Genomic DNA, 10,881 nt, shown 5'->3' on the forward strand with positions numbered 1-10,881 from the left:
GCGGGGCGGAGCGGAGCCAGGCGGCGGGGCAGGTCCCGCAGCTGCCTCAGCGCGGCCCCGCGCCCGGACTGCGCGCCTCGGCCCCGGGTGCGGGCCGCCGCCCCCCCCGGACAGCCGCGCGGCCCCGCGGGCGGCGGCGAGGGGAGGGGAGGGAGCGGAGCGGGCGGCGGGGCCGGGCACGGCCGGGCGGTGTCCGCCCCCCGCGGCCTGGCGGGGCCGGCCCCGCAGACGCCGCGTTCCGCCGCAGGCCGGTGTTCCACGGCCAGACGAAGTTGGCGGCGGCGCGCCGAGACCCGCCGGAGTGCCGTGGCTCTGCACAGCAGGGCCTGGGGCCCGCCAGCCTGCCGGGTCCTGGCGCGTGCCCCCCAAAACCCGAGCGTCCCCTCGTCCTGCAGTCTGCTCACCACGCCCGTCGCAGCGTGGGTGCCGGTGACGGCCGGTGACCGCCGCCGCGCTGTGGAAACTCAGAAGCGCGGCGCGGGGCTGCGGGCCTTCGCCGGGGCGCCGAGCTGCGCGGGGAGGGCCCGGCGCGGGGAGCTGTGTGCCGCTGCCCGGGGCTGGGGGTCGCTCACAACTCGGCCTCTCCTGTCAGCAACCTGAGCGTCACTACACCGTTGGCTGCAAGGCCCGCAGAGCACAAAAAATGAGTGGAATATAAATAACAACGACAGAAGATCTCTCCGAGTGATGCAAGTAATTTACTTGCTAAACTGGGCCACGCAAGGCATTGGAGAGCGTCAGACTGGAAACGAGACCTTTAGGAGCAAGGAACACGGCCCCTGCCCGCAATACGGAACGGGATGAACTCCATCCTGGAAGGCAGCACCTCTGAAAGGATTTGGGGTTGTACCGGTAAACCCAGGCAACACGAATGCTGCTGTACCCAAAAACGCTCGTGCGTTCTTGGCCTGTATAAAAAGGGATTGGCGGGCAGGAGCAGAGGTGGCAGTACCTCTGCGTACAGCCTCGGTAAACCCAGCACTGCAGCACCGCTGCCAGTCGCTCTACCCGTATGTTCCAAGATACTGAGAAATCAGGGTGCAGAAGAGAACCACAAAAATGATCCGACGGTGATGCCTAGCAGTAAGAGCGTTAAAATACTTAGTTCCTCAGAAAGATGTGTCAGAAGAGGCCCTGTGAGAAAGAAAATGAGACACTGATATTTTTACTTTGGTGCACCCGAGGTCAACGCCCGCTGTGGTAACCCCAGTGAGCGGTATCAAGGTACCCACTACGGAGCATTCTCCTTCGCTGGGTTTTTCACATGTAGACAACCATCTGACATTAACTGGTTTAGTGTTAAAGTGGGGGTTTTTAAAGTATTAAGACATAGGCTGAGCAGTGATGGTTTGAATGCCACCGTTATGAGCACAGCTGTTGATAATGTTAGCAGAAATAACTCATCTGTTGTGTTTTTCTTTCCCAACCTCAAACTGCTTGCCTTTTCCACCTAAAATGTCCAATACTGCAGCTGTTCCCTGCAAAGGCCAAAGTGCTTCGCTGCCCTACATGTAATTTCTACAATACAGTTTCATATAACTAATTAAAAAAATAATCCTCCTCACAGCAAAAAAAAAGGAAAATGGAGGGACAATCCAAAATACATTTATAAATAGTAAGGATTTGCTGGGCAAACTATGATTTATCTTCCTATGTAATTCATCATGAAAAACTGAATCTGGATTTAACTGCAAAACAATTACTATAGTACCAGAGTATGCTAGAGCATTTTCTATGCTATGCATGCACGTCACAGAGCATCTTTCACTGTTTCTGTAAGGGGTACAAGAAAGAATCCATATATGTGTTCAGAAACAAGCTACAGGCTCCGATACAAGAAGAGCATCCTCTCCAGAACATGACTTGGTTGCCTTGTATGGTATTAGAGGAGCAGAGTAACACGGAGACAAAGCCCCTCGGGGTTACAACACCAGAGCAATTAGTTATCTTCCACTTCTTTCACTGTGACTTCAGCAGCTTAGCAGCTGAAGGCTTGTCCCAAAACAAGGGACATTGGGACAAGGGACATTGCTGTGTGCAACTCCGCTTTTCTTTCTTCTGGTGGAGAATCCTCTTAATCATCTTCTCTTGCCTCCGTTTTTGCCTACGCGATGAGGCGTATGTCTGGAAAGAAAGGAATTTTCTCTTTCTCAGAGGAAATGTCTTAGTTCTGGCAACCTTTTATGGTTTTGTCTTTGTCTCTGAAGTCTGAGACAAAAAAAACTGAGATATGACTCCACTGTTCTGTGATCTATTCTTCATCAGGTCCAGTGCTCACTCTCTCTTCCTCTGTGTATGAACCCAGAAGTTTTGAAATAGTATTTACAGTCAATTGGATTTAGGTCCTGCTGTTCCACAGGAAAGCTCAGAATCAAAATATTTTTAACTAGGGCTTGATTTTAGTGCTTCCCTATTTGTCTCAGTAAACCAGTGCTTTTGATACTAGCAACATAGATTTTTGCTCTCATCAGTAGCTTCCTTTTGGGAAGAATTTAGCCCACAGCTAACTGTTCTGCCCTCTGCTCCTTCCACTCATTTGCTCAGATGATTTGTCCATTCCTAGCCACTGAATTCTTCAGCTCTTCCTTTTTTTTTCTTCTCACAAAGATTCTGGCTGTCCTCAAGAGTCTCACACTTACCATGCAAACTTATAGTAGTTTTAAAGCCTGTTTTTTTTTCCCCTGTGGAAAATAGGAACCTTAGACCAAGCTGAAATATAATGGCAGCATCATTGACTGTAATGCTGGGGACTAGGGAAATAAGAAATCAGACTTCTCCCTTTTCTGCTCAGCGTCAGTGTTGTTTATGTTAGCTTGGGCTTCTCATCTTAACTCACTAGTTCAATTCTTGAATTGGAGGGGTCCCTCAAAGAAGATAATGTAAATTTCAGGAGCTTCCTTTCAATGTAGCTGCTTTTATCCTGTCAGATTAATTCTCATGCAAAATAATAATTTGGTAGAAAATTCCCCATTTACTGGTTTTAGGAAAACAACTTGTTCTATTACTGGTAGAATCACCACCACCTTGTATTCAATAGCTTTGTGACTGTTGCATTTGCAGATGTCTGAGAAGGTTTAAGTTCTGATTTATGTTTTTGGTCTGTAAAAGTAGCATTTGTAATGTCTGTCCAGTATGAAGTTATCTGACGTCTCAGTCTGCTTTTGTTTGTGATGCCACCTTTGCGCAGTGGGACACTGGTAGGAGGCAGTCTCATCTTGGCTACCTGTTTTCAACCAACACTGTTTCACTGAAGTATTACGTGCAGTCGAGTTTACTTGAAATGAACCAGCTGGTTCTAAAGCTAGTGGCGAAAGAGAGGAAGGGGAACAAGTTGGTATGCAGACGAGGATTATATATAGGCCTGTGAAACCAGGGTAGAAGTTGGCCGCATGGCTTTACAGGGCAAAACAGAAGTGAAGCGTAGTATCACGTTACCAGCACCACCCATGTCAGGCTGCTTCATCACTGCATGCACCAGCTTAGGTCTTGCAGTTGCTGTGCTCAGCAGATTCCGTACAGAGCCTCACTAATTTCACTGATAACGCATCAGAACTTACCAAATTTGTGATGTTTAATTTGTTATGATACTTGTTTGTCAACAGCTCCCATAGGTGTAGATGCTAAAAGTGTTACTAGGATAAACAGTAAAAAATAATATTCAGTGATATCAACTAAAATATTCCAAATGCTATTACATTTATTGCAATTGCTTCCATTAATAATTTGTCCCCTGTGCTCTTTTCTGTCCATTGTTTTCCAGCTCAATTTCAATTACTGTCCTTTCCTATGCTTTGCTTCCATTCTGTCCACCTATTCCCAACTCCTTCCGTTATGGTTTGGTTTTTTTTTTTTTTTTTTTTTTTTGTTGGGCTGGTTTTTTTTTTTAATTATGAGAAACTGACCTGTCTGCAAGGTCTGGTCTTGCAGACAGCAGCTTGGAGAACTCCGCATTACTGCATGCTATTTTCTTGCCTGTTTGTCAGGGTACGATTCTGAAAGGCGTAGGAAGGCAGGACAACAAATAAGCCTTATCATTTATCTTAGAAATTGCTGTTCTAAAGTCAAAGTGAAGGGGGCAGGGACTTATTCTGTGAATACACGCTTATACCTGAATGATTTTCTGTTTAAGTATTACTTTTTAGCTAGAATCCACATAGCTTCATTATACAAAAACAGATGCTGCTTAGGAAAGAAAGAAAAGAAAAGCAGCACATTTCCTCCTCGCTACAGAAGCTGAACTGACAACAGAGAAGGCTAAAGCAATTTTAAGTCAGAGGTAAAGTATTGCAAGAGACAGTAGATCTAAGCTACCCAACAAGTTTTCTATTTCATATGCAGATAGGCGTTAATTCCTTATTTAACTTTTGCATGATTTTGCAAATCCTCCACAGCATGGAGGCCGTGTGGGAGATTGCATCTTTTCTGTTGCTCCAGTGAATCATAAAAACAGCAAGAGATGGGTAGTAAACTTTATCTGAAATAAGAAAATAAATGTTATTCAGTCTGCGCAGGTGTTATGATCCCTGAACACATATATAGGCACTGCTCAAAAGACAGCCAGCTGCATACACGCAGCATGAGGAACAAAACCTAGGATACGTCTCTTCAGGTGTGTATCTATGCCAGTAGTCTACAGCTGCATGAACTCAGAGAACAGAACTCAGAAATAGCTGAATACTGTATTGCAGGTCCCAATAATGTTAGCAGGTCATTAAGATTCTACATTATGCCAAAAGCAGGTCTCATACTTTCAGAACAAGCAGAATTTGGATTCTAGCCTTGCTTCTACAGGTGACCTGCAGCATGGTGACACCTCTGAACTCCTAAGGAGCCAGTGATAGTTGAAATATTGGTAAAGGCTACTAATTAGAAAAATCATAATACATTCTGTCTCACTTTCAGCAACAGAAGTAACTAACAAGGGAACATAACAGACTGAATATTAAAAAATATATTTTTGGTTACAGAAAACAACAACAAAAAGCAATACAATTTAGCGAAAAACAGGGTAGAATTTCTGGTGCTCTTAATGTAGCCTCCTGCTTGAAATCCAGGAAACCACAGGACAAATCCCTACACTTATGAGAACTCCTGTTCATTCAGGATTTCTCATGTAGCCTTCTTTTAACTTAGGCAGCTCTAAACACAGTTACTGAAAATGAGTGAGCAGTTACTCATTGCCTATGCACAAAAATATCTAGATGCTAAGAAGTTAGAACCCATGATCTGAAACATTTAAAGGTATGAACTAGGGAATCTTTTACGTGATGCACATGGATTTTTAATTAATGTTCAAGCAGTAAGTGATGATTTGGCTTCCTAGACTGCCTATGGATTGTGTGTGCCTGAATTAGCTTTATATATATATATATATATAAAATAAATATATAAATCACTTAAATAAGTGAAAACTGTATACACCTTCCTGAAATAATTATTTGGTCCAGTGATTTAGACCGTTTATCTCCTTATGCTTTCCTGTCTCTCTGCTTCTTCTATTACCATTCATCTATTGACACTCAAGCATTCCAATTATAGAGCCATTTGAAGGAAAAAAGTACAGTATGGTGACAGAATATAATGGTGGAAGCAAAATTGCTGCAAAAGAAGGCAGCAGGAAGAAGACGCTAGTAAAATGTCCTAGAGACCAATCTAAGACAAGCTAGAATTTCTTCTTTGCCCTTTAGGCTCCCTCGCTTTCCTTCCCTGTAAACTGGTGCAAAGGCCAGAGTTTTCAGTATTTTTAAAAAATTCTTTGCCTCTTTTCTGTTAGTGTATTTATTTAGCATAGACCATCAGTTCAGAAAATGCATTTTAGAAATGAAAAAAAGTTTTCAGATCATGAAGTTTATGACAAGCTATGTTTCTGAAGATCCTGTTGGGCAGGACTGTCTGAGAAGAGACCTAATGGCGTTCCTTGGTCATTACAGTTCAGCTCTGTAAGAACACTGTTGAAGAGATGAGTGCTACTGAGGTCCTTCGCAGGAACAGGGATTTTTTTTTGCCCCACCAAGCTGGAACCAAAGCATAGTGAAAACAATGTTCTCTCACATTTTTGTTACAAATATTAGGGACTGTTCTTTAAAATGAGAATTTGTTTTTAATCAGTGAGCTGTAAATAAAAAACACTTTGTGCCTCACTGACAGTGTTTGAAGGCGCAATTCATACACCAGGCCACTGAAAGGTTATATGTGAGCTGGAGAAAATACCAGAGGTGAGCAGTCCTTGTTCTTCCTTTTGAAAGGAAAAGTAGAGTTGATTTAAAAAAAAAAAAAAAATAAAAAATTCTGAGTTCATTAACATTCTGCCATCCCTACTAGCTTCAAACGTAAGGTTCTTCAATTCATGAAGTGTGAGCTCATTAGTTTAGAACACTATATGCATTTAAAACAGCAGATGCATGCAGTAAATCCAATTTTGCCAGCCAAATTTCTAAATTCCTTGCAGCCTAGGCCTGTAGAGCTTTGGGACATTCTGCCACCCCCTCCTCCCTCCCTCTTTTTTTTTTTTTTTTTTTTTTAATTCATTACAATTCAAGGTAGCACGGACAATTTTAGGCTGCTACTAAAGGACTAGCAGCTAGAGTTTTCAACATAATTGGAGGGCTCTCCATAGCATATTTTAAAGTACTGTCTTTAGAAACCTCAAAAGACTTTTGTGTAGAAGAGTTCAAATGCATACACACTGTACACAAGCAATTCCATTATATGCCTACCCCTCTTTGACTGCCATCTGTGAACAGCTCCAACAAAAGCAGTTCATTCTAAATTTTGCTTTTTCACTTGTTTTACTTTTTAAGGCAGAGATCCATAGAATAAATGAAATTTAAAGTTTTCCATTTCAGCTGTTTTTTAAGAGATAATCTTGCTTTTCATTGTTTTTTACGTTTCTGGATAGTAATGTAGAAAGAAAAATATTTCAGGCTTGTGTAGCTTAAAGATAGCTCAGAGTTTGCTCCAACTCTTTAACTTTAAAAAAAACATACGAAATATGGAAAATTTAAACTAGAAGGAATTTAAGAAAGTTATGAACAATGAAAGTAGAAGGTTGGATTTAAATTTTAAAGTCAATCTTCATTTTAGTGACTAATCTATTTCAGTATACAGCAAATGCATATTGTGCAACTAAAATTATGGCTATTCTGTAAAACATTTTTCATTACACCTAAGTGTTGAATAAGAAACGCCGTGTCCAACTTTTCAGTGTTGCCTGGCTGATGAAGCAATGAATTTGTTCTGAAGTGACCACGTTTAGAAACATAATACGAGAGCATAATATCGACCCAGCAGATCTTAATTAACTATGTAAATTTACCCAATGCCAATGTAGTACGCACTTTCCCCTATTCCTTGGTCTCTTTCATTTGTAATTGACTACAGCTGTGAACACAGAGAAGGAAGGGTAAGGAATCGGATGACTTGATGGTAACAAAAAGTGCTATGCCCTTTGTATCTTTACAACTTCTAGGGAGTTGTGTCCTCTGGGAACTACCAAATGATGCTTTCATAAACTAATCTATTATTATTTTCTTTGAAACTTTTTCAGCAGATTGAAACATACCTCCTTGTGAGAAAATAGCTGTGTTTCCTGAGGCTAGCTCAGCTGGCAGAACCCGCGTAAGCTGTAGGCACATAGCAACCTCTTGTGGCAAAAACAGTACGCACATAATAATGAAGAACTATTCATATTTCTTAAGATACTCTTTATGTGAGTCATAAACCTCTATAAAATCTTAAGTGTTAGCAAACAACAGGAGAGTTGAAGAGCCTCTGCTAGCTGGAGAGTCTCTCTTAGCTGGAGAGTCAGCAATACTCAGATTTCAGAATTGTAATAATCCTTCTCTTCAGTTGAAGAATGAACTAAACACTGGTAGCCTGTTATAAATGAAGTGCCAGACTGAAACTTCTGTTAATAAAATGATCTAAAAGTTTTTCATTAAAATTCAGCAAGAGTGGAATAACAGCCAGAAGCAGAATCCGTGGCCAGGTTTGACAGGAATAATAAACATGCATTGTGTTGAATCATTCTTCTCTGCATGGTTTTGTTGAATGAAGGGAAAACTGTGACTGGTTTCACCAGGGAAGTCACAGGAACTGAGCAAGACTGAAAACAGTTAAGAGTACATGCCTGGTTCAATAATGCATTCTGCAGGATGGGACAGGAGCAGCCCTTCAGCTGACAACGAGGAGGAGAAGAAACAGCCAGACAATGCTGTAGGCCTGGAAGGCAAAACAAACCCTGGCATCTGCAAAGAGACCCATGACATCCACCCTCTTTAAAAAGATTTAACTCACAAGTGGTCCACAAGTGTGAAGTGCACATTCCTCCAGCTAAACTGATCAGCTGCAAATACATCCTGCTCACGCTAAGTGGAAGAGGATAGTCTAGAAGATGCAGGAAGGGAACAGGAGGAATGGCAGCATGTGGAAAAAATGGTCCGCAAGGACAGCACGGTTTTCAAAATGAAGAGGTGCTATACCATGAACCTGTTACGGGAGTTATGCACAACAGGAACAATCACAACGAGTATCGCAGATACTCCTTAGACTAAGGAATTTTTTTTTACATTCTAGAAATAGACTCCTCAACCACTGAAACTAGAGATGAGCTCAGTAAATGCTTGGGCTTATGCACATACTAGTTACCAGAACGTTCGGGGTTTGTACACCAGGGAGAGGTTACAGTGCTTGAAGTGATTTGCAAATCTGTGCATGCTACTTAGAGAGGAACAGGCTGAACAAGTACATCTTGGAAGGGATAGAGGCTTCAAACAACAGTTAATATTTAATTATTTTTTTAAATTAAGTCTTTTGTTATATTTCTCTTTTATGGTAACTTCCCAGATTTGCCATGTGTAATTTCTTTGCAATTTCATCTGCTGCAGTTGCATGCAAGAGTCAGAAATCGCATACTCTGAATTCAGACCTCAGTCTGTACACTTGACAGCATATACGGTAGTTCATCCAGACCAGTCAGAAACTGCACGCTGCCAAATTCCCAAATACCTCTGTCAAGCACCACCCAACCTGCAAGTGTCACGTGCTTAAAGAGAGAGACTCTTCCTTGCCCAAGAGTAAATTAATCCCTGCAGAGAAGTCCAGCAAAACATGTATGTCTTACTCAGGCCATCAGACAGAACGTGTGACATTATCAACTTTACCAATACGTTGAACCAATCAACGTTTACTAAAAATCTGTTTTCACTGCTTTCATTGCCACTTGGCTTCAGTCATTCCCGTCTCTGTAAGGTGTTTTGGGGTCTACAGATAAAAACAACTGGATATTAACTAACACTGTGTCCATCAAAATGATGAAATAAAGATTTAGCAAATAAACAGTTTCCTGAAACCATGCCATTCTGGTTGAATGGCTGCATCATTTGTAATAGCCCTCAAGAAGCACGAAAATAGGCTCCTGCAAAGTTTTGCTTTTTCTGGTGAACCAACTGTATTTGTTCCTTATGTTTTGAATGTAGCTGTAGTTCATACTTAAACGATGGAAGTACTAAATTAAGACGTGCACTAAATAAAACAAACTCCCTATAACAGAAGACACAACCCTTTCATGATATTATCGTCACTGATGGTACAAACACAAACTAAAATAACACACAGAATGGAAGGCACAAACAGGATGAAAAACTAAGTAAGTTGTCTGCTATTTGGAAGTTCAAAATACGGCTTTAGCTTGCTGTTTAGCTCTTGTTATTAAGAATACTATACTACACTTTTAATAAATTAAAAAAAATCAGAAATAAATTAAATAATGCATCTGACGGTGCATGTGTCAAAATACAACAGGTAAGTAAAAGACTGACTTGGTAGAAAAGGGAGTCCTCTTAATTACAAAATGTTCTTAATTATAAAATACATTGAAGTTCTCTATCCAAATCTTTCAGATTCCCTCCAAAGACTAATTAAGTGCTATTGACACAAAGCCAAGTATGAAACGCTACTTGTAGTATCACCTTAGAGGACAGCATCCTACAGAAGCAGGAATTCAAGTAGATCGGTTTCCAAGATTTCTTGCTTTGCAAGCTATGTGTTATAGCAGAAGAGGACTTGCACCTGCTTTACATTTAGTAAAACCATGAAACTGAGTTTCTCAAAATTAGACCTCCTGACTTCTTGTTAGGTCCTCTTTTTACTACTGAAAATTTTACACAAGTATAGCATGGAAGAAACTTGACATTAAGCAGACTTTCTGCTAGGCTCTTTGGAACTACCACACCATAACCGTCACTCCAGACGTGCTCTGTACACATACGGATCCTAGGCACTGCTGCAGTACATGCATGGGCTCATTTCTCCAGGAGGACCGATGCTTCTTAGAAGCATATGCTGAGCCTATGCTGCAAAATTCCCATTTGCAAATACAGCAGACGCTATACTTCCCGAACACGAGTTACTGTATATACTTAATTCATCTGTAGAGTAGTGAACTTGCTAAACGTGCACTGGACAGAGAGCGTACAGGACCTTTTAAATGGAACTATTACATCCATAAGCAATGACTGTATGACCACCTGATTTGTGTCATGGAAGTAAGTGCCTAGAGCTACCTTCTGCACTGAGCATGCCATCCCTACCCTGAACATATGACCTTAAATAGTTTAAATAACATTAATTTAAAAAACCAAAACAAACTGCAAAATCAAATAAGGAACTAACTGAAGGGCAGTCAGATCCTTTGGGTTATTCACTCCCACTTTCAGCAATGTTAATGTTACATCACAACACGGGTGTTTACACGCCTGCAGTGATGAAGCACTGCAATATCAGGTCAAATTCCCACCGAGCAATTTGCACACAGCTAGGACAGTAATGTTTCCAACCAGTCTAGGGATGTAGGATAGAAATAAGGATCCCAGATATCTCCAT

Source organism: Chlamydotis macqueenii, chromosome 6 (assembly GCF_036417535.1).
Source record: "Chlamydotis macqueenii isolate bChlMac1 chromosome 6, bChlMac1.mat, whole genome shotgun sequence".
Taxonomy (NCBI): Eukaryota; Metazoa; Chordata; class Aves; order Otidiformes; family Otididae; genus Chlamydotis; species Chlamydotis macqueenii.